The following is a 23,739-nucleotide window of genomic DNA, read 5'->3' as shown; positions in this document are numbered from 1 at the left end:
AATCCCAGCAAAAATTTTGTAGAAATGAGAAGCAGGTCAAAGAAAGATCTATTTGGTATACCTGGCATGATGACACAAAGGATATAACATGGAATTAGGATAAGGAGACTGAACCTCAGCCCTTTCTGTTAATTGCTAGAAATTTGATCTTCTCTGAGCCTTAGTTTATCTATAAAACTGGGGTTATAAAAAATAGCTCCCAATGTAATTACAAAAGTTAAATTCAAAAATATATTTCTAAATTTTCTATATAACCATATAATCTATTACAGTCACTCTACCAATGATATCCCAGCTAGCTACACACATATAAGAAATAAAAGCAGTGTGCCATGCATGGTGGTGCATGGCGATAATCTCAGTGACTTGGGAGGCTGAGGAAGGAGGATCACAAGTTCAAAGACAGCCTCAGAAACTTAGTGAGACCCTGTTTCAAAATGAAAATAACACAAAAGGGTTGGGGATGTGCCTGGATCTCGATGCTCTTATTTGAAATCTATGGAGATGGAGCCACTGAATCTGTATGCTCACAAAGTTTTCCAGGTCATTGTGATCATGATTAACTTAGTTTGACAATCACAGAGTTTTATAAGTTTATTCTAACAGCCTAACCCCAGACATGACAAGATAGAACAGAACAGAAAATTTCATCCCAGAATCTAAAATAGCAGAGAAAGTAAGGAGGACTCTAGAGTTAGAGGGGACAGGGCAAGTCTGGTTACATTTCTCCTTTACCTTCTGAATAGGACAGAAGAAAGCATTGGGGTATGTACAATAGTGGCACCCAAAAGTAACTCAATTCCACACTTAAAATGGGAGAAAGAAGTCTTACTATCACATTCAAGTATTCTTTGAACTAGAAGCTAAACCTGACTTTCTGCAAATGATGTCTTACTGCTATGAACTCAAATAAGTAGGTGGCATAAATGTTCTAGCCACCCAAAAAGAAACTGGGAAATAAAATAAGTCAGTTAGCCAGAACATAGACACAGAGAATGAAATTAAAAACAAATGACTCACTGGCTAAAAAATAAGTTCTTCTTAACCATTACTGTCACCTTCAGGTAAAATGAAGTAGCTGAGCAAGTAACCACTGCACAACATGTTACCCATAACCTTTCATATAGCTGAGATGTGAAGAACCAAGGACATCACTTGCCTTAATAGATAATGCATAGAGATGGTTCAGCATAACATGGGTGGGCTCAGGAAGTATGGTTGGATCACACTAAGATACAAAAAAATTAAAAATAATTACATTAGTTATATGGACGAACCATCAGCTTACTCTTTCTCAGAGCTTTCTGGGATTGTTAAGAAGACCTTATCTTTATCTCCTTTCAATAGTGTATCTACTCCAGTATGTAACAATAATACATTCTTATTACAAAAAATTTGGAAGATTCTCAGTTTATGGCAGAAACCCTAAGCATCAAGATCTGCTAATATTAATAGAGCTAAAACAAAAATATTACCTACAACAACTATGGAAGATTTGATTTAAATGGCAAAAGTAATCTTAGTGAGAATCAATGAGAATAAATACAGAAGTCAATTTTATGCAAGCAAAAATTGTAACTCTTTTGCATATCCCCAAATAATAAGTATTCCTTATCTCATGTTGGAATAGAAATCTCAGAAATTGGTTCTAGAATACACTGTGGTCCTGGTTATTTTCAGGAACAGAGACAACTATAAGCTTTCATTTTATTTCCTGAATAAGTTAACAAACCAGCCTTGATAAAAGGAGTCTATAGTGCTATTCCTATGTATATGATTTATAATCTCAATATGCCTTTATAGTAATCCCAACCTCTAGAATTACTTAATTTTGGCCAAATTAATCCTACAGTTTCCCAGATCCTCCAGTAATAATCTCAGAGTACTTACAGAAATATTAGTGTCCTTGTTAAGAATAACTTGGAGTAGGAGAGGAGGAAGGATGGGTGGGGATTTGATTCTCTCTTCAGATCAAAATACATATATTTCTTGACCATTAGGCCCAGGGGGTGAGCTGAAAAGATCTAAAAGATATTTCCACAAACATGAGAAAAAGTACAAAAATTAGGACAATGCATAGAAAAATACATGGTCACTAATATTAAATATAGAAACCATGGATCATAACTTTTAACCCAATGGGTCTACAAGTGTCAAGTAGTGCAAGGAAAAATTTGCCTAACATGGCCAAAAGATTCCATGAAGAGGAGAGGGGTCATAGACTTGAGCTAAGGAAAGAGCTACCCTATTTATCAGCTTTACAACCTTGAAAAAGGCCTTTACCAAAATTTCCTCATCCATAAAAATAAAAAGAATCCTTGCACTATTTCTAATGTTATTGAGGAAACTAAAGAGATAATGAATGTGAAGAGGCCTTGCAAACTTTCAAACAATGTGAACAAATTAGATTTCATTTTCCCCCCCACCCAAGCAACACATAACAAGGTTACAAATTCTATGATTTCTGATACTACAATGATTACAGCAATAAGAACAAGAGCTATGTAATAGTCATTAGGGAAATGCAAATCAAAACCACAATAAGATGCCATTTCATACTCACTAGAATGGCTATAATTAAAATGACAAACTAATGAATACTGGCAAAGATGGAGAAGTTCGAACTTTCAAACTACAGTAGTCCCATCCAGTGGGAATCTACATTAGAATAGCCACTTCAAAGAGTTAAACAGAAAGTTACCACGTGACCCAACATTTACATTTCCAGGTGTATATCCAAGATATATGTACCCACATGAAAACTCAAATGTTAATGTTTATAATACCAAAAAACAGAAACAATGTCTATCAATAACATGAACAAAATGGTATGACTATACAATGGAATAATATTGTGTCATAAATAGATTTATGTTTCAATATGAATGAACCCTGAAAAAATTAAGCTAAGTGAAAGAGTCTCACAAAAAATACCATGAATAGACAAATCCATAAAGACAGAAAGTGAACTTGTGGTTGATAGTAGTATGAGAGAGGAAGAAATGGAAAGTGACTGCAAATGGGTACAGTTTCTTCTGGGGATGAAAAAATTGCTCTGGAACTACTGGTAATGTAACACAACTCTGAATATACTAAAACTTATAAAACCATACAATTTAAAAGGATGAATTTGATGGTATGTAAATCATACTTCAAAAATGGAAAAAATAATGCATCCTAGTAGGAAAAATTTAACAATAAAAAAGTTGATTTTGGTTAAAGATTTAAAAAAAGTTTTATAGTCTCCAGTGGAATATTATAATAGTTCATTTAAAGAACTGATTTCAGTTAAACATATATGAAGAAAAAGCAAAATTAATAAAAACAGTGATATTTTATAATATCTTAAAAACTTTCCAAAGCACATCCAGTTATTATGTCATGTAATTCACAAAACACTGCTGGGAAGTACACAGAATAGTTTTTTTTTTTTTAATTTCCTTATCATAATCATCATTCAAAAAAATACAAATTGGTTAAGTATCTTGCTACACTAAACTTAGTGTAAATTAAAACCTAATAAAAATGTATTCTAAGGCTTACCTGATTGGATTGGGAAATTAGGTGAAAGAGGGAAGTGAGAAATATCAAAAGTATGCTGGTCTTCCCTCTGTATAGTTATGATTGACTATTATTCATTGGTTGCTTTGCCAGAATCAAATAATGCAAAAATATAGTGGGCTGGGGAGATAGCTCAGTCGGTAGAGTGCTTGCCTTGCAAGCACAAGGCCCTGGGTTTGATCCCCAGCACCCCAAAAAACAAACAAAAATATAGTTAACAGTGGTCTCATAATTTAATTTGGTGTCTTTAAACCCTTTTAAATCTCTCCTGCCAGTCAAAGAGAATGTCTAGATTAATTTTCAGAGCTTACATAATGAAAACATTATTATCCAAAATTTTCTAAATAATTATTATACTATGCAGTTTTAGAAACAACATGTCACCCTTATGCCCTGTGATTATTAATATGCTCTACTTCAGGACTTATGATTGCTGAGAAACACTGAGTCCAACCCCTGATTTTACTGTTATGGAATACAGAACCAAAAGATTTGAGGGCCTTGTCCACAATGGTAAAACTACTTTGTAGCAGAGGCAGGTTTTGAACTCAAAGTGAGAAGAATACTCAGTGTAAATACAGCACACATTTCCTTAGATAGGCGTGGCTCTTACTGTAAAGTAGCAAAACAGTAATTATGAATATGGTTTGGAGAATGTTTCCATTACTGACATAGTAAATTAAGTAGAGATTAAGGTCTTGGAAAAATAATATTATAGGAAATGAAAGGGGCTGAGGATATAACTCAGCTGGTAAAGTGGCCTTGCAAGCACAAGGCCCTGGGTTCAATCTGCAGCACTGCAAGAAAAAAAAAAAGAAAAAGAAAGAAAAGTATATAGAGATCTTTTCCCATTCCAGGGAATTTTTTAAATCAAAAATTTACAAAATTTTGATTATATGCAAAAGAATTGCCTGATATTTTGTGTGTGGTTGATTTTAAAGCTACTTTTCCCCAATGACTACTCTACTTGTAGGGTCTCATAAAACTACAGAACTGCCAACCAATTTATTGAACTGGCAGATTAAGCTGAGGCAGCTTAGTAAGACAAACCAGTCACATCTAGTCTCTCCTGGGTCATACCACCAAAGGTCAATGGAAAACTTGAAATATTACTAGATAGAGTTTTCAAACAATACGCTATAGTCCACAAATGAACTGTAAAAATACAATAGCAGTCACATACTGTGGCATAAGCCTGTAATCCCAGTGACCCAAAAGGCTGAGGCAGGAGGATATCAAGTTCAAGGCCAGTCACAGCAACTTAGTGAGACCCTGTTTCAAAATCAATGGGGTTGTGGTTATGGCTCAGTTGGTAGAGGGTCTCTGAGTTTAATTTCAGTACCTAAATAAATGAATAAGTAAATACTTTTAACAAACAGAAAAGAATACATCACAGAGAATAAAGACAAACATTATACCATATATTACACTTCTATATATCTGTTATGCATGTATTAGGCTGCAATGCAAAATAAATGTCTTACTGTAGATACTTGGTTAAAAAGTTAAAGTACACTAAACTGAGACTTTTTGGTATAAAGAATAGGATCTAAATGTTTATATAAGAAATATGGGCACACACATAAAGGATTCAGAAAATTCCTGAGAAGAAATGGAAATAAAAAACAAAATTAAAAGATTACTTTCAAGAAGGAAATTTAAAAACCACTTCTGGGTTACAAGAAAGACAAGGCAAAAGAGAGCAAATATTATAAAATTACCTTGACAAGATGTCTCAGATTTTTCCATAGAATCTAGTTTTAAAGCATCAAATACCTCAAAATCAGATTTCTTGACATGGGTCAAATTGCTAATCATGCCAAGTGGACTGGTAACCATAGGCTGAAACAATAAGAAGAAAAATTCTTGAATTTCCTTTTCAAATCCCTCTCTTCCACCCATCCTCTCTGCATCTACTAAAAGTTACAAATGATCACACTCAGCATCTCCATCTTTTATCAAGAGGAATCCTTTAGGGTAAGGGAACTGCTACCATCAATTCAGAAAGCAATGATAGTTAAAATAAGGCTGCTAAGTCATGGTGACCTTTGGAGATCAAAGCCTTACCTCTGATGGATCATGAACCCACTGTTCAACCACAAAAATCTTGTATTGTTTCTCTCCCCACAGGGAGATCCGAGATGGCAATGAAGTCACTATGGCTGCAGAAGAAAACATAAGGTCAGTCAAGTTCCTTTAAGAAGACAGAATATAGAAAACCAAGTGGTAATTATAGTATTATAACAATGAATTCTCATATCCCTAAGCTACTGTGTCCCTTGTATAAAAAATAATGTATTCATCCAATCTCTTTATCTATATCATCTTGGACATATTTTTCCAACCCTTCCAACAACTTTGGTTCTTAAGTCAATGCCTAGAAAAAAATAATCAATGATCTCCCAAAATGGTTCATCTTGGTATAAATATTTTGCTCCAGCAGAACATATTCCTCAAAAGTATAAGTACTTTAACACATCTGGGATATAGGAGTTCTTAAGGTACTTTCCATATTTTGGTGAACCATTACTGTAAAATGACCTATCTGATTATCTGGGTCATTCTTGTAGTCAGTTAATTCATCATTGCTCTGCAAGTACTACATAACACTACCACCTTGAATTTTACAGTGCATTTTGCTTTAGTGCAGAAGTCACAGCAACAGATTCTGTCAGTTACAGGCTTCCTCCAAGCATATAAAAGACCTGTGAAACACAATCCTAAAGAATACACTCACAAAGATATTATAAATTCCCTTGAGGTAATGATATTCTAACTGGTAAAGCATCTGACACACAATGAGGATAAAAACCAATGCCATAGATACTAAGTGGTCACAGAATAGAACTTATTCCAAAGAAAGTTTCTAGTGGGTGGAGATGGAAAGTCCAGCCTGTTTACTCTTATTAGAAAGGATAACAGGTCAGTCTCTATTCCTGGACCCCTCAGTCTCAACCAAAACACTTACCTTCACCTCTTAATCAGTAGAATCTTGGTGCTCCAGTTGTTGAAAGACCCAGAAATGAAGACCTTCTTGCCTCCTTCAGACCAGCAGATAACAGTAGGGTGGACCTGCTGGGTGGGCTTTATGGAGTCATCCAAATCCTGCTGCCATGATACAAACTCTTTTTCACCAGGGAGCTGTAGGAAGGAGTAGGTTATCCCTAGAATAAATTGTGACCCAAGAATTCTTAAAAAGATCATTCTCCTTCTTAGAGTAGAGAGGAGTGCTAGGCTTCAGCTAAAGAAATAAGCCTTAAAATTAGAATAAATCAGATTTTTACAAGCCATAGAAAAAGAAATCATCTTGAACCCAAAATGGTCAAATGACTTATGATCAAGTGTTGCATAAATTATAGTCTAACTTTTGAGTTTGCATATATTACTTACCCTTTTAGAGCCTCAAGTTTGCCCTTTAAAAAAGAAAAGAAAAGAAAAAGAAAACCCTTCTCCCTACTGTCAGTTTAATTCACAGGCAGGCAATTATAACATGCTTCTGAGTACCTCTTATGAGAGAGAAAATAATAAAAACAAAAGATGACTATATTTTTAAAAATTAAGTCAGATATATATTTTTCACAAGCAACTATAAACAGCCCTGAATTATCAACTGTAAAGAAAGTTACAGATACCAAACTTCATAAAAAATTTATAAACTCTATTTTAGCTAATAAGTTGCACAAAGAAGGGACATTAAAAATTTAATATTAAATCAAGATCATTGATTTTATAAAATGGAGAAATAGTGGGTGGGAATGTAGCTTAGTGGTAGAGGACTTGGCCTAGCTAGTGAGAGGCAGTCCTAGAACAAAAAAGTGGTTATGAAATCATACTTGCTCATCTATGACAGATTTATTCTATTTGAGGTATAGGAATGCAAATATTGGCCCCTCAAACAGCAAAAGACAATAAAAGTATTTTCCTTTAACAAAAACAATTATATAGTCAAATAAAGTTTGCAGGATTTTGAAAAATATTAACTTCTTAGATTTTTTGTATTACCATCCCTTTAGACCAGTAGTTGGTAAACTGCAGCCAGTAAGCCAGGTGCTTTTATAAGGTTTTTACTGAAAAATAGCTACACTCATTTGTATGCCTATTATCTACAGTGTTTTCACATCACCATGGAAGCAGTTGTGAAAGATTGTATTATCCACATAGTCTAAATTATTTACTCTGTGGTCCCTTACAGAAAATAATTTCTAAACCCTGCCTTTAACTGGTAACAGGTAAAAAGGATTTTATACTGTTAAATAAAGATATTACCAAACAAAATAAAGTGCATTAAAAAAAAGACTAGCTTATTTACTTAGAATTTTTGTGTGTGTGGTGGTGGTGGGAAATGGAAAAGTCTACTTTCTGTACCATCTCTTTCTATTCCTCAAAACTACAGTCTGAGAAACCAGGCACATAATCTAAAATAAAATTCAAGGTCTGGGGATGTAGCTTGGTGGTAGAGCACTTGCCTAGAAGACAAGAAGGCCTTGGGTTCCAGCCCCAGAAACACAGATTAATTACTTAATTAGCTAAAAGAAAGAAAAAATCTGGAAAAAGAAATCTGAAGAGAATTTTATAAATATTACAAGGAATTAGCATAAGAGAAAACCTAGTATCCATATTCTAAAAGCAATACATTCTTTCTGACAGGCTGCATTAGACAGAAATTTTTGCATATGCCTAAGAATAACCTAAGATTCTGATTCAGACATAGGATCTGGGAATCTATTTTTAAAATCATCCCAGATGAGACTGGGAATATGTTAAAAGAGAGAAAGAAAAACCTCATCTTTTGAGGTACATCATAATTTGTTATAACATGGAATTTGCTTCAAAAAAATTGGTGAAGGAATAGTAGATTAGGGTATGGATGATATACATTCATTCATGCTTTGATCAATCTCTAAACTTGGTGAGAGGTACACAGAGTTCATTATACTGTTCTCCCTACTTTGTAAATGATTCAAATTTTCCATAAAGTATTTAAACAAATCTCAGGTGATTCCAATACATAAATAAGATTGAGAACCATTGAATTAGTCTGCTGAAAAAGACTGGCATCCAATGGAGGCCCCACTGCCACTGTTTCTATCAATTATTTTACAACTTAGGATTTTTCATTTAGAATCTGAAAGTCACAAACTATTAATGCTCCAACATTTGGAGCAAAGATCTTCCACTTATGACATGACATTTCTGTGGTAGGATTCGAATGCAGCTGACTAGAAAAAAGGTTGATTACTTTAAGTAAAACAGCAGAACCATTGATAAAAGAGAAAAAACAACAATTAAAATTACAGTTTGAAGAGGCTTTAGTAAAATACGAAGGGAAGAAAAGGGTCAGTCAAAAACTCTTAGATTTGGGTGGGATCAAAAGAATTATATGAACCATTTTCTTGTTTTCCAAATGGCAAGATTGGAGTGAGGGAAACAATGATCCAGAATAGGCTCCAATTCACACAGAACAATTTGGTTTTAATTCAGGACACCAATGACTTCAGTCATGGTTTGACAAATACAATGTACTTAAATCCTGAGTCATTGATGTAGGAAAAGGGGTAAAAATACAATGAGGTCGATCACCTTGGGAAATATTTAAAGAAGTAAATACAGATGGCCGGGTAGACAGACCACATGATGAGGAAGAAGTTCTGAATTGGAAGAAGAAAGAAAGGAATGGAGAAAAAGCCCCATAAAATGCCCCTTTCAACCACTCTTATTTCTCCCTCTATGGTGATGTTCTCAATTGGGATCCAAAAAAAAAAAAATTAAACATAGCATCCTAATTCCATGTACTACTGCTATGGAAATAAAACTAATTTCTCTCTAAATCCTCAAACCTATCCCCCAATTGCCTCAATCCTTCCATTTTTCTTTTTCACCCCTGAATGACCTACCAGAAAGAATTGAATGTATTTGTGCTGACACTTCTAAGTTATTAGAAACATTAGGATGGTAATCATATTGCTGTCAGCTCCATCTGTTTTTTCTGTTAGGGGGGAACACAATTGACCTCTTCCTGTAGCTCCTTCAATTGAAAGCAAGGTTTTCAGGGAAGCAATGAATTATTGCTTTTAGGTTAAGGAAAATTTTTGAAGAACTACTGTTTAGTGGAGCTATCTGGGAATCACTGGCTCTTCCACTTGAGAAGCTGGTCTGGAAGCACAGTCACCACAACTACAAAATATAGGACAAAAACTGAACAGTCAATTAAATGATGCCCTTTATTGATCTCCAAGTCTAGGCACAAGTATTCTAGTTAACAAGTGGTGGGTGCTCACAACCATGCCAAAGGGGAGAAAGATCCAAAGTGCAGAGTTCCTAAAAGAGCAAAAAGGATCCAAACAGAAAATTCCAGGAAAAAAATTTCACTTAGCCATTTCAAGGAAAATGTAAGCAACTGAGTTAGGACCAGCAGCTCAAACAATCTACCCCCTCAAGTATTCCACCATAGCTTACAACCTATAAATTGTTAGAAGAACCAAGGATGGTGAGGGCGGGAGAGGTGTCTATGGTCTCTGCCCTAAATATGTGGCTCAAGACTTGATCAAACCACCAAGAAAACAAGAACTCCACATCTGCCTTATATTGAGGCAGCACCACAAGAAGAATTTCGATCCAGCCTCCCTCCCTCTAATATCCCTTTAATTAAAAAAAAATTCCCTTAACACAGTTTAGTGTGATGAAAAGGAGCCAAGGAAAGGAGGAGGAGTCTGGAAGCCAAGCAGCAGCTGCACCGCCACGGTAGGGGGCAGGAGCCAAGTACCTTGGAGTCCAGCAGGCTGAAGACGCCTGGGTCGCTGGTGCTCCCCACCATGATCTTGTGCTCCTTGCCAGGGCATGGCCGCCATTGCCCTTCGCGCATGCAGCCTAGTCGCCATGACGCTCCCCGGACACCCAGTCACTGGTGGTGTTTCCCATGGCTGCAGCTCTATTCAGGGGCCACTTGGTGCAGAGAGTTACACCCGGCGGTGAACAAACACCCCAGTGGCCTGCGTCAGCCGCGCCTCTGCGCCTGGGGACCCGGGAAGGGAATCCCCACCACAGAAAACTGTGCCCTGTGGTCCCCAACCTCCCAGCCTACAGGGGCTCCCGCAGGCCCCCCCATCTCCCGCCGCCCCCAGCTCTGGAAACCCGCCCTTGGGATTCCCCCGAAGTACTGTGCCCACTCCTGCACCCTGATCAACTCCAGCAAAGTGCTCCCTTTTCCGGGGACCATGGGCATGCTGGCCATTGGGCAGGAAAGGCCACCAACAAATTATTGAAATTGAAGCTGAACCTAGGGCCAGGGATCTGGGTTTCTTCCTAAAATGGCTACAAGGTCCATGGCTCTAGGCCACTCCTGTGCGATCCTGCCACCCAACACTGCAGCTTTCCAGCACACCCGCCTCTCTAGCTGTCTCTGGTGCCTTCAGCACTGTGCAGGGTCAACGGACAGGGACCGCCCCATGGGTATGCCACGCCTGAAACACCAGAGCTGTAGCCTGCGCTGCATGGCGAGTGGACAGCTCGGAGGACGCCAGGGGCTCAGTGCCACAGGACCAGTGCAGCTTTCTCTATGGCTGCTTCACATGGCCTCAGGTGTGCCTAAACATTTTATGAGTTCATCTCTCTAAGCGGTGACGGGAGAGGAATAATACCATGTACTTCACCTCCAGGCAGAAGGAAGTAGAGGTCAAGGTTAGAAGCTGATACTGTGCAGAGCCACAGGAAGGACTAGTCAGTCCGAATTGAGGTCCTGGGGAATAATTTGAGATAGAGTGTCTAATAGTACATAGACCCTGACAAATTAGTGAATTGTTAGGAGAATGCTCTTATAAACTAAGAAATTGCATTTTTGCAATGATTAACTCCAGAAGAAATAAATTCCAAAAGAAAGAGCAATTTAAAAAAAAAAAATTAGAAGGCACACAAAATGTATAAAAATGGCACAGACTGATGCCGTCCAGCAGAGTCAACTTGGTGCACGAGACAAACGAGTAGCAAGACTCTTGAATTCAGAACGGTTTATTGTAGATTCAGGAAACCTAGGGACTGGGGACCGGGGACCCCGGCCCTTGAGGAGAGCTGGCTTATATCCCATCCAGGAGGCATAGGGTAGGGCTGATGCCAATTATGCAAAGATTAGGTGAGGAGTTAGATGTCCAATCATGGTAAAGATCAAAACAAGCAGGCACGATCAGGAGCACCTGGGAACACATGTGCATGCGTTGTGTACGAAGACTTAATTGAATACGGCCAATGACAAAACACCTGAGTGTACTTATGTTAATTAACCTCCTCACCACCGATGTGATCAAAACAACCTCTGGTTGGCTGTCAGGCGCCATCTTGGCAAAGTCTGCAAGGCATAGCCCCCAACAACAGACAATTCTAAGTTTTGGAGGAGTCCAAGATTTTATGATAATGGGACTTATCATTTTCTATGAGAAACTTTTATTACTCAATATATGTTATATATACAGACCAGCAGCATTCATGTATCACCTGAGAGCTTGTTAGAATCCAAGCAGGATCCAAGGTCCCATCCTAATGTACAGAACCAGAATCTGCATTTTAACAAGTTTATTTTAAAGTGTGAGAATCACTGCTTTGACAGCTGATAACAGCATAGATCCGGATTTGATCCCTTTTCATATTCTGCACACACCATGTAGATAATTAGCTTTCATTAAACATTTGCTGAGCAAAGAGTACAGGAATACTGCTAACTACATTTCTAACAAGATATGCCACTTAGGCCTAGTGATGGGGAAGGCAGCCAAAGCTGGGGAACTCCAAGTCACACGGGCCATGGTTTCTGAGTGAGTGGCACTGTTTGTTGAAAAGTTCGTTCTTGCATTATGGAGATGAAAAATCTACTTAATATACACTGCACCCCCCATTCTTTACTCTGTTTCTTTATGAACTCATCTTCTTTGCTTGATCATAAACAGTTTAAGGGAAGAGGTGCAATTTTACCACAACTTCTTGCTCACCCCTCCAAATTCTTGACTGCCTGAGTACCTCCTTTTGGTTATCCTTACTTTTAACCTCTCAACTCCAATTCCTTTGTCTTTCCCCAGGTACTCACTGGGGATTGAACCCAGGACTTACGTGTATGTGAGGCAAGCACTCTACCAACTGAACTATATCCTGAGTCTTGCTTCTTTTCTCTTAGAGAAAGAAAAGCAGCAGCAAGAGGATTAGCTGACTGAGGAGAGGAGACAAGTATTTGAAGTTTGAACAGGTAGGAGGTGTGAAATAATCAACTAGAAGAGTAGGAAAGAGAATTGACTAGAAAACCTAAGTGTGAATGGCAGATTGTACTGAAGGTCTAGGAATTTTTGGTGGCTATGAATTTAAGACAAGTCAATCCACCATAGTGGTATTTTTGTCTTACCACATTTAGCTTTTTGTGTGCAGGCATATACCAAAGGTAAAGTTTATACAAGCAGGTATGGAGAAGGGCAACAAAGGAGAGTGCATAGCAGGGTGGGATTATAATGCTGGGTGGTGGATTTTAAACCTGTTGGTCTGGGAAAAGAAGAGCAGATTGATGGAGGGGCCAGTGGAATCAAAGAACTGGCTGATGGCAGTAAGTACCAGAGGGAATGAGCTTAGTAGGTAAGAGATGGTTTGAAGAGTAGGAATTTGACATTGATATTTCAGTGATGTTGCAGTTATTAGCACTGTCTTAGATATGACCATAGGTATAGGTAGGTGAGGTGAGATGGATCATAAAATCTTTGGAACAAGGTTACATAACTGAAAAATTAGATGACAGAGTGTTAAAGACCCACTTCAACATTCATTTCCTCTTCCTTTTCAATAACCTTGGTATGTTGCCTTTCTGTATAAAGACAAATTTCTTAGCTTCCCAGGTAGCTAGATATATGATTACATTCTTCCAGTGAGATCTAAGTGGAAATTCTATATGGAACTTCTGTTAAATCTCCTTAAAAGAAAGGGTGTGCCCTTACATTTCTCCTCCCTTCTATGTGACTGTTCAAATAATGGCTGAAATCCAGCAGTCATCTTGGACCATGAGGTAGCTGAGAATAGTACAGCAGAAAAAAAAAACTATGGAGCTGTTATGTATCAGTCTACCTCTGGACTTTTTTATGAGAAGAAAATAAGTTTCAGTCTTGTTTACATCATTTTTTGTGGCTTCTCAATTATATATAACCAAACCTAATCCTAACTAATATGTTGGATTGATGAAAGTTATTACCTAGATACTAAAGTCAACTGCAGGAGCAGTTATGTTTACAGAGAAAGGCAGAAAACTTGATACTAAAATATTTACAGAATGACGGGGAGTGAATGGGTCTGAAAATAACTACAATGAGGAGAGGTGGTGGCCAGTACTTCAAAGGAGCAGGAGGAATTGAGAAAGTAAAGAGAAACAGCAATGAGGAACTCTAGGCAGCATGAGGAATGAAAATAACATATACCCCACTTTGATTTTTTATATTGATCCTGACTTTTTAAAAGACCTATTTCATTGAGTAAATAAGTTACAGACACTTGTGTTTCAAACCACAACAGAATATTAGATACTGACTCAGATCAGTGATCTATTCCAGGATATCTTCTGAAAGAATGTTTGCCCACAGATATTTCAAAATATTAAGCACCCCTGATCACCTTAATGTTTTCTCAAAGTGTTCACTATTTAAGTCTTTAAAAACTCAATTACATTTTTATATTCCCATGTTACATGTATTCATTCAGTTAATTAATCTATGCACACTTCACTGTGTTCCAGGCACTACACTAGGCACTAGGAACACATAAATTGATTGCAAAGTGTCTGCCTTCCAAGAGTTTACTAATTGAAAGAGGAAACGTGAGAGAACTGTTATGAAGTAGTTTGATAAGGATATTCAACAGGTGTAGTAAAAGCACAAAGGAGCCCAGTGTTTCATATTGGGGTTCAGTGAAAAGAAAAAAGATGAATTGAATCTTGAAGATGATGGAGGTATTATTTAGCTGGAGAATTTACTGAAAGTACAGAATATACAGAAGCATGGAAAATCATGCACTTTGGCAACCTCCAAGTAGTTAGTCTAGATTACTGCATTACTATTAGCCACAGTAACAAGGCAGGCCAAGTATTAAGTAATATTATCTTAGTTATGTATGTAGTTGCCCTTAATATAAATGTCATTTGTGGGGACTGCTGGCTTCATGTTCTCAAATACAAGAAAACTTATCTAAGTGAATTGAAGAAATTGTCTTTTGACTTTGTATCACCATTTCTCAGTTAATACAATTACAGTCAATACTTACTCAGCAAAGGAGGCAAAATTTGCTGTGGTAAGGTACATTATGTTTTATTAGACCAAATTAATTTGAGAGTAATCAGGTAAACACATAGTAATATATATGAATGGTATAGTTAATGTTCTTCCTCTAAGAAAATTTTACTAGACTGTAGCTTTGGGTCAAATCCTGAATCAATTAAATACACTTCTTTTTTTAAAGTAATTTTTAGTTTTGAAATAGTTTATGATTTAAGAAATGTTGCAAAAATATTTCAGAGTTCTTGGATATACCACACCTAGTTTTCCTTAATGTTGACACAGTATTATGGTACATGTGTCACAACTCATAAACTAACATTGACATGTTATTATTAATCAAAATGCCAACTTTATTTGTATTCACCTACTTTTTAAATTGATCCTCTCTTTATTCCAGAATATCCATTACATTTATAGGACAGATCTCCTTAGGCTCCTGTATACTGTGACAGTTGCTAAAAATTTCCTTGTTTTGATGACCTTGAAAGTTTTGAAGTGGTCAGGTAGTTTGTAGAATATTTCTCAACTTGAGATTATTGATACTTTTATCATGGTTAAACTGGTTATATTTTAGGGGAGGAATACCACAGAAGTAAGTGACCTCCTTGTCATATCATTTCAAGGGTACATACCTTCAGTATGACTTATCACTGTTGATGTTACTCTTGATCACCTAGCCTCAGTGGTATTTGTCAAATTTTTCCACTGCAGTCACTTTTTCCCCTTTCCATAGTGCAATTTTTGGAGGGAAGTCAATCTATGCAGCCCATTTAAAAAGTAGAAAATTGTGTTCCATCTCCTTGAGAAGAAACTATCTATATAAATTCACAATTCCTTTGTATGGGAGAGTTGTCTGGTACATATCATTAATTATTTAATTAATTTATTTAATCACTTATTTATATCACTATGGAATCATGTATTTTTATGTCTTATATTCTAATACTATGTTATTTATTTTATTGTTCAAATTTTCAACTATATGATGGCTCTGGTGTCCCTTTGACATATGCTTATTCAGTTTCTGTTTTGAGCACTTTCTTACTCTCTGGCATTACAAGAATGCATTTTACTTTGGTAACCAGATTTAATACAATTGGAAAAATTTTACATATATATGTATACATGTATATGATCTTAATATAAAGAGCAAAATATGTAAGTAGAATATGAGTATATGCATCAATAACTAAGGCTTTGCATCTTGAGATGTTTTGAGTGCAATATCCTATTCACATCTTGCTTTCAGCTTGGTTGAGAAAATAAATGATGATTTCTTTTTTGGTAGTCTTACATAATAGAAATCAAATGAATTTAAAAATAAACACTTTAAAGAGGAAATTGGGGTGTTATTAGTAATAATTAGGAATTATTAGAGGATTATTAATTCAATACATTTACATTCTAAAAGAGGCAAGTTTATATTATAAAAGGAGAAAATTTAAGAGACCTTCAATTTACTTTTGAACAAGAGTAATCTGCAAATCAAAAAATACTAGTTCTACTTTAATAGATGACAAATCCCCTGTGTCATAAATGTTAGAGAAGGAAAAAGACCTAAGAAATAATATCAACTTTCAGTACTTTAGTTCTTGAAAAGGTGAAATGACAGCCAGCTGTCCAAATGATTATGTGATTAAGAAGTTTTAGCTCTCACATTTCTAATTCTCTTATGTGCATTTGTATTTGTTGGTGTCCTTTTAGTTGGTTATTAATCCTGTAATTTATCCTGTAAATTTATCCTCTAGTTAAGAAATTGGTAGCAATCCAAACTTATAAACATATTGCAAAACAGCTGTTAATTAACATACCCTTGACTGGTACTTTCAGCACCTTTCCCTATGAAGTTCATTGTGCTTGACAGCTGAAACTTTCTCATGAACTAGAACAAAGCAAAACTTCAACAGATGAGAAAAAGAATCAGCAACAGCACTGGATGTAAACCCAAGTTCCTGCTTTCTATTTCTTTGCTTTGTTTTTGAGAACTACACTGTATGACATAAGAAAAAGAGGTTTTAGAAAACTATTTCTATGTTTTAGACATAACCTCTTTGAATTCTTATTACTTAGAATCTACTTGAAGAAATGGGAGAAAATTAGAGTAGGAGGAGACAAAACACATTTGTAGTTCACATTACAATAGTTGGCAGCTACTTATTTCCTAAAGTAAAACTCTGATTAGGTTCAATCTGGGAACTAAGAGATCAAAAAATATAGGACAACTACTTAAAAAAATCCCAATTTTCTCAACCAAATTGAACCCATGGGTTTATGCTAAATTATTAAAACAACCTATGAGCCTAGAAAGTTGAAAGTAATTTCTTCATTAATAAAATAAAGACATGTTGCTTAGGGAGAGGAGCAAAAATGACCAGTTATCAGGTACATTAGTAAATAGTAAGTAAAACAAAATATCTTATCATAGACAACTGTTTTAAGAACATCATTTCTTTTATCTCTCAGAAGACATATATTTAGCTATAATATTAAAAACAAACAAATTTAGCTTTTAATAGAAAATCAAATCCTATCCAAAGAATTACATGGAGTCAGCCATTTTTAGAGATGCTTATTTAGGGTCCCCATCATAATATTTGATAATCAACATGCCTAAAGACATAATATAAAAATGATTAAAGAAGTCTGTGAGCTCACAGTCTAGAAATTATTGGAAGAAAAAAGTGACAGATTACAAGAGTAAGGGGGGATGAATCAACACAAAAGAAAACCCAGGATTTCATTGTAGAAAAAAGCAGAAAGAGGATCAATGCTTTTGAAAGAGAAGTAAAGGTAATTTCTGGGAAATATGAAGCTGAGAGTTGTTCCTTCTTGTTAGGTTTGGAAGCCATCTCTAGATTGAGCTTCCCAATGAAACCCAGGGTATTGACAATGAGACATCTTAAAATAAGCCATAATCACCTCAAAGAAAATAACAACTAGCATAAACCTGCCCATTGTCTTTGTTGAAGGTATGGAATTACTCTTTTCATTTACTCCTGTCTCCATAGGCTTCCTGACATAATCATCTGTGGTTAAGATGGTTTTTCAAAACCCATTCCACTTTCCAGGGACCTGTAGATGAAACTGGAGTGGAGTACAGGGTCCCAAAAGTAACTGTAATGCTAACTTTGGCCAGTGAAGACCAGAGACAGTAGATTAGGCTTGACTCCCACCAAATCAGCAATCCCTTCCATGCTATCAGTGTAGTCTCCCTGAATGGTATGACGTTGGCTCTCCACATACCTAAAAGTAGAAAAGATAGAAGCCAAGGCCTATCAACAAGGCACTCAATTAGATGATCAATCAATCAGTGATTTCTGAGTGCTGCTATTGATTTTATAATGGACTATTAGCTGTAGTAAATAGTGAAAAAAATGATATTTGTCACCATCCTTAAAGATCTTACAAATTTACTAGTAAGAGATAAGATAGGTATACACCTACAGAATTCAAGGGTTTTGCTAAATATTGTGGGTTTGATTGCTAAATGGAAATGAAAAAAAGGGCACTTAAAAGAAGGATATTCTAGGCCCTTGAAGGATGAGAAAGATATAGATAAGATGAGAACAAAGAAAAGGATTTAAATCAGGGAACATCAGCAAAGTGAAAGAATAAAGCAGGAATGGGTCAAAGAATATTTATGGTCATTGCCTACATTAGTAGAAAACAAGAATGTACAGCATTCCAGATTCAGAAGATTGATGCAAAATAGGGAACTCACCACAAAAGTCCTCAAACATGAGATTCTCAATTATTTTATGAGGGCAGTGGTGGTGGGGTAGTGAGTGTCCACAGATCAGGGTTTTCCAGGGAAAATGTTAAATTGGAATCCTGAAAGGATGAGGAAGGGTGACTTATACTATAAAAGGAAGTGGCCCTCCAGATGGAACCAGATGAAATGATTATACCAAGTGCAGTTTTGGAGAGTTAAAAAGACTTTTTAGTGGGAAAATGTGCTGAACAGTAAAATATGTGGAAGAAGTGTGACTAGGAGACTTTCACTTGCTACTTTCTATAATAAAAAGAAAGAACAATGGAACACAAAGGAAATAAGAGGAAAGTCAAATTAAGCTGATTGAGGGATCCAAAAATGAGGACAGGAAAAAATGATTAGAAAATTAATTTTAGGTAGAATTCTTGAGATGGAATTCTGAAGGAACTGATAGATGGTCAAGTAGTACTTTATCAAAATGGGGCTGGATTTTTGAGAAGAATTAGGAAAGAATTTGAGAGCTTTGCTTTCTGGAGATGATATTAACTCAGGTGTTTGTATGCATGCATTTATTTATCTTATAGCAGTAGGTCAAGAGCTGGAGTTTTCATAAAGGTTTCACAAAAGGATTCACTAGTTCCAGCCTTGCAGGATTGTTATGAGGACTAAATAAGCTCCATGTACATATGAAAGGCTGAATGTAACTGTCAACCCTTAATAAAGTTCAAATTATATCCTTGGGGACTGCCCATAGTCAGAAGGTGGTGGGACAAGAATAAGTCAAAGGAAAGAAAGCAGAAAATTCCAAATAAAAGAGTTTAGTGCCAGAAAAGAAGAGAAAGAAAGGACTCCAAGGAAAAATGGTTAAAAATGCCAAGTTCAGTAGTGAGAGATTGGAATCTAGTCATGGATGACCTCCAAGGGAACAGTGGCAGGAGTAAGGAGGTGAATTTAAAATACAGGGATTCCAGGGGAAAAGGTGAGAGGCCTGAGAGCATAGGATGTAGAAACTTTAGATGTTTTGACAATGAAAGAGGGGAAGAAAATAGGAGAGGACCTGGTAAGGATGAGATTAAATAATAAATTACTTTCTCTTTCTCCAAGATAGGGGAGTTATGCTAGTATAGTCAGTTGCAGAAAATCACTATTTTGGGGACTTCAACAATCAATTTCCACTTTTTATGAAAAAAAAACAACCCTAGGATTGAGCTCAAGTTCAGACTTCTGAATCATTGTGTTCACCACAGCACTAAGCAGCCAGCTGATGTTATCACCTTACCAAGTCACATGGACTTTTTATGCTCCAAGCCACTATAATCTTCATGTGCTATTCACCTGATGATCGCCAGCAAAGCACTCACTTCAGATTTGTAAATCTACTTAACAGATTTAAAATTATTGTTCATTCAACATACTCTTCCCTCCTTTTGCACCTTTATTACTGCTTCAAGTAATTCCTCCCAAATTAACATACCTAACTTTCTTCTCCATGAGTTTTTTTCTACCTAACTTTTCTTTTAAGACCTAAACATATTCTTTATACCCTTTTCTTGAGTTTTCTCTCCTTTCTTATCCATATTGAAACTGTTAGCAATATTTCCCCATTCAGTTGTCACAAATATTGTTCCCTTTTTAATCAGAATTCTCAAATTAACAAGAGGAAACTGAAATGTAGTAAAATATTGTTTGTATTAAGAAATAAGTAGAAAAAGTTACCATACAGCATCCTGGGAGAATTTCTTATCTTTTTGCAATTTCCTCTTGAGTTTTAGTTATACCTGCCATCATTTCACATTGTGAGAAAAATTTCTTTAGCCCTAAAGAAAAAAATTTAAAAATTGAATGTAAATTACCTCAGTAAAACAATGATCCTATTAACAGTTACTGTGTTATGAGAAATTCAAAGAAACACAGGATAATTTTCTGTACTCAAAGAGATTATAGTTTGCTTGATTACCTGATCCTTCCACCATCAAAATATAATAAGTAGAGCATACCTAATAGGAATAACAGAAATCTGAAGGGTTCCAAGCCCCAATATTCTTTGAACACTGACAAGATGCCACAAGTAGAAAATTCAGCTCTTGACCTCATGTGATAGCTCAAGTCAAAAAACAGGTACATAATAACTATTGTATAAAATTACCTTGTGGTAATAAGGTACATATGTGGTATAAGGTACACATGAAAAATAAGTGAATTTCATTTTTAGATTTGGGTTCCATCTCCAAGATAGGCCATTATGTATATGAAAATATTTCAAACTCTAAAAATACATGAAGTTCCAAACACCTCTAGTCCTAAGCATTTCGGATAAAGAATATTCACCTGTATCAATATGTATAGCTTACTTTATTCTGCTTTGTCTTAACATGTTTACTGTACTCTGCTTTTCAACAAATACCTGCCTCCTCCCTAACTTAATTTTTGAATTGGTAAATGAAATATGGACACATGGAAATGACAAATGGTCTTAAAAGCACATGGACAATGAGATACAAGGTCAAAAGGTAAGTTGGATGTAGTGACACAACCTTCAGTCCCAATACTTGGGAGGCAGAAGTAGGAGGATAATTTGAGTCCAGGGGTTCAATCAACCTAAGCAATGCAATAAAACACCATCTCAAAAAAGGAGGGGACTGGAGAAATGCACTTACACAGGTATCTTAATAAAATGATATTTTATACAATGGAGAGTAAATGAAGTAAACATAAATTCTCAATAACATTTTATGCTAAAGTCCTATGGAAGATAAGTCTCACCTTCTAAACCCTTTTGTTAGATAGAAGTTTGTGTGGGGGGTAAGGCCAAGGGTAACTCATAATACCCAATCTTGACAAGTAAATTTAAGTATTAATATACAAACAGCTCCTGTACTAGGATCTAACACCAAGTATATGGCTAGACAAAGGCAGAATCACATTTAAGTTCATATAAACAACTCTAACTCAAACAATTAACCTTTTGCAAGATATATAGCCTTATGACCAGATATATAGGCACTATGCCATGTAGAAAATTTAAGCCACAATCCTAAAGTGTTACTCTATAAAATTCTGGAATGTAGAATTTCAGTACAGGAATGTGTCTTACTCAGTACAATCCTTCTTTCTACAATACAATATCAAGTGATCATCTCATTCCTCCTCAAAAGTCTCTGGTCTTGAGATCTCACCACCATCTAAGGAGATGATATAATTGATTGCTGTAGTTGCTGGAACATTATTTTTTGTACTGATCCCCAAATCTACTTTTATTATACTTGCATCATTGAAACTAGCTCTTCCTTCTGGAGCCACAGAATTGAATTTTAACACCTGACAGGTCTTAGAATATGTGAAAAGCACCTGTCATAACTACTTTAATCTTCTCATTTATCTGGTTAACCAGCACAGGTTTTTTTATATAACAGGTTTCATGCTCTCTGCCATTCTAGTTGCCCTTTTCTGGGCACACTCCATTAACTACCCTGATATGCACCTCCTGAAACACAGAAGTCAGAAGTTCAATACTCAGAGCTTACTGTGTTTTTTGATGGTTTTCTCATTTTAGCTACAGAAATTTTTACTTATAAATCAATAAGGAAGAATGGGAATGTTTCCTTTGAAATTAATCACAGGTCTTTCAGGATGCTAAAGAAATACTTTTTGAGAGCTTATTTCCAATTACTGCTTATAGGGTATTCATAGAGGTGATATCAAGAAATTTCTTGGCTGCCATGCAAGAAATTTGTATTTAATGTAGGCTATAGAGAACCACTGAAGAATTTTGATTGGGAGAGAACTCAAATCAGATTTGCAATTTAGAATACATGTCAGAGGGAGTAAAAAAATGCAAGTAAATCTTTCATTTATTAGCTTGAAATTTTATGGAGGAGGAGCGGGTAGAGATCTATTTATTGGTGGTGACAGTTCATAAACAACAATAACAAAAATCTCTTAAGATTTGATGGACCAAAATATTTACAACATTCTGAGATGCAGTTCTCTTTGAATTCATTAACTTTCAGTATTATCTTATTTAGACACATATTATATCATATTTCTTATATCCCTCCAAATCTTGCTCCCGTTTTTATATTCCTAGTTTACAATAATGGCCACAGCACCTGGGAAGATTCTTTTCTCTCTTATCCCCAACATGTATTCTGCCACCAAATCCTTTTTTAAAGTTCCTATGAAGTTTCATTCAAGTTTGTTACCTCCTATTCATTTAATTGCCATTACTTTGGTTTAAAGACTTCATGAGGTCTTACTTGGACTGACATTCCCATTTTACTCCCTCTAACATGTATTCTAAATTGCAAATCTGATTTGAGTTCTCCTCTTCCAGTTAAAATCTTTCAGTGGTTCTCTATAGCATACTTATAAAAAAAACTTCTTGCATGGCAGCCAAGTACTTTCTTGATATCACCTCTATGAATACCCCTGACCTCATTTTCCTTAATTCCTATAACATTATTTCCCAGCATTCTCAATTACTTGTAATACCCAGAATTCAATTTACTGTCATTTTGCCCTAACTTTATATAAATATTGGTGATTTTCCCATTCATATATCAAAATTTCCTTTTTTCTTTTAGTATATAGCCATGGTAGAATTGGGTATTGTTGCACACTGTTCCCATATTAGCTCCTCTACATTGTTACTAGACCATCTGCTTAGGATGCAGTAAATATCTGTGAAGTGAATGAACACATTAAATGTTTGTTTCTTGTCTATCTTCCTTCTATGTCTCTGAGTTCCATGAAGATAGGGATTTTCTGTTTTTCTGTTTTTTCTGCACTAGAAGATCATATATACTGAGAGATCAGTAAATGTTTGCTGCATAACATTGCTGAAGAACAGTGAGGAATTGAAGTTTATTTTCCCAGGGTCCCATGACAATGTGAGAATAAAAACAGCCTAAATTAAGCTCTATGGTAATGGGTCTTTCAAGGTCTACTCTCAGGAGTAAGGCATGCTGTATTTGTGTAATCCTGACTTTCTGAAATCCTGACTTGCCCTGCACATTTTGGTATAATGTTACAAGAGAAAAGAGATATGGGTGCCATAGTGGTCTTCCAGACTAGTTCAGCCTTTTAACATGAAGAGAAATTGGTCAAGGCACTTGATAAGCTGAGATCTTATGAAGTTTCTACTACAGAATTCAGAACTTCATTTGCTTGAAGGCCATACTG

At 35.9% G+C, this 23,739-nt stretch overlaps 1 pseudogene; it reads right to left on the bottom strand.

Moving 5' to 3' along the window:
* Window positions 1–1,105: 1,105 nt before the first annotated feature.
* On the bottom strand, window positions 1,106–10,479 carry LOC124973245 (5'-AMP-activated protein kinase subunit beta-2-like; annotated as a pseudogene).
* Between the last annotated feature and the right edge of the window lie 13,260 nt (window positions 10,480–23,739).

This window comes from Sciurus carolinensis, assembly GCF_902686445.1.
Source record: "Sciurus carolinensis chromosome 14 unlocalized genomic scaffold, mSciCar1.2 scaffold_114_arrow_ctg1, whole genome shotgun sequence".
NCBI classification, from domain to species: Eukaryota; Metazoa; Chordata; class Mammalia; order Rodentia; family Sciuridae; genus Sciurus; species Sciurus carolinensis.
The sequence above is the reverse complement of the archived record's forward strand: the minus strand, read 5'-3'. Positions and strand labels throughout refer to the sequence as shown.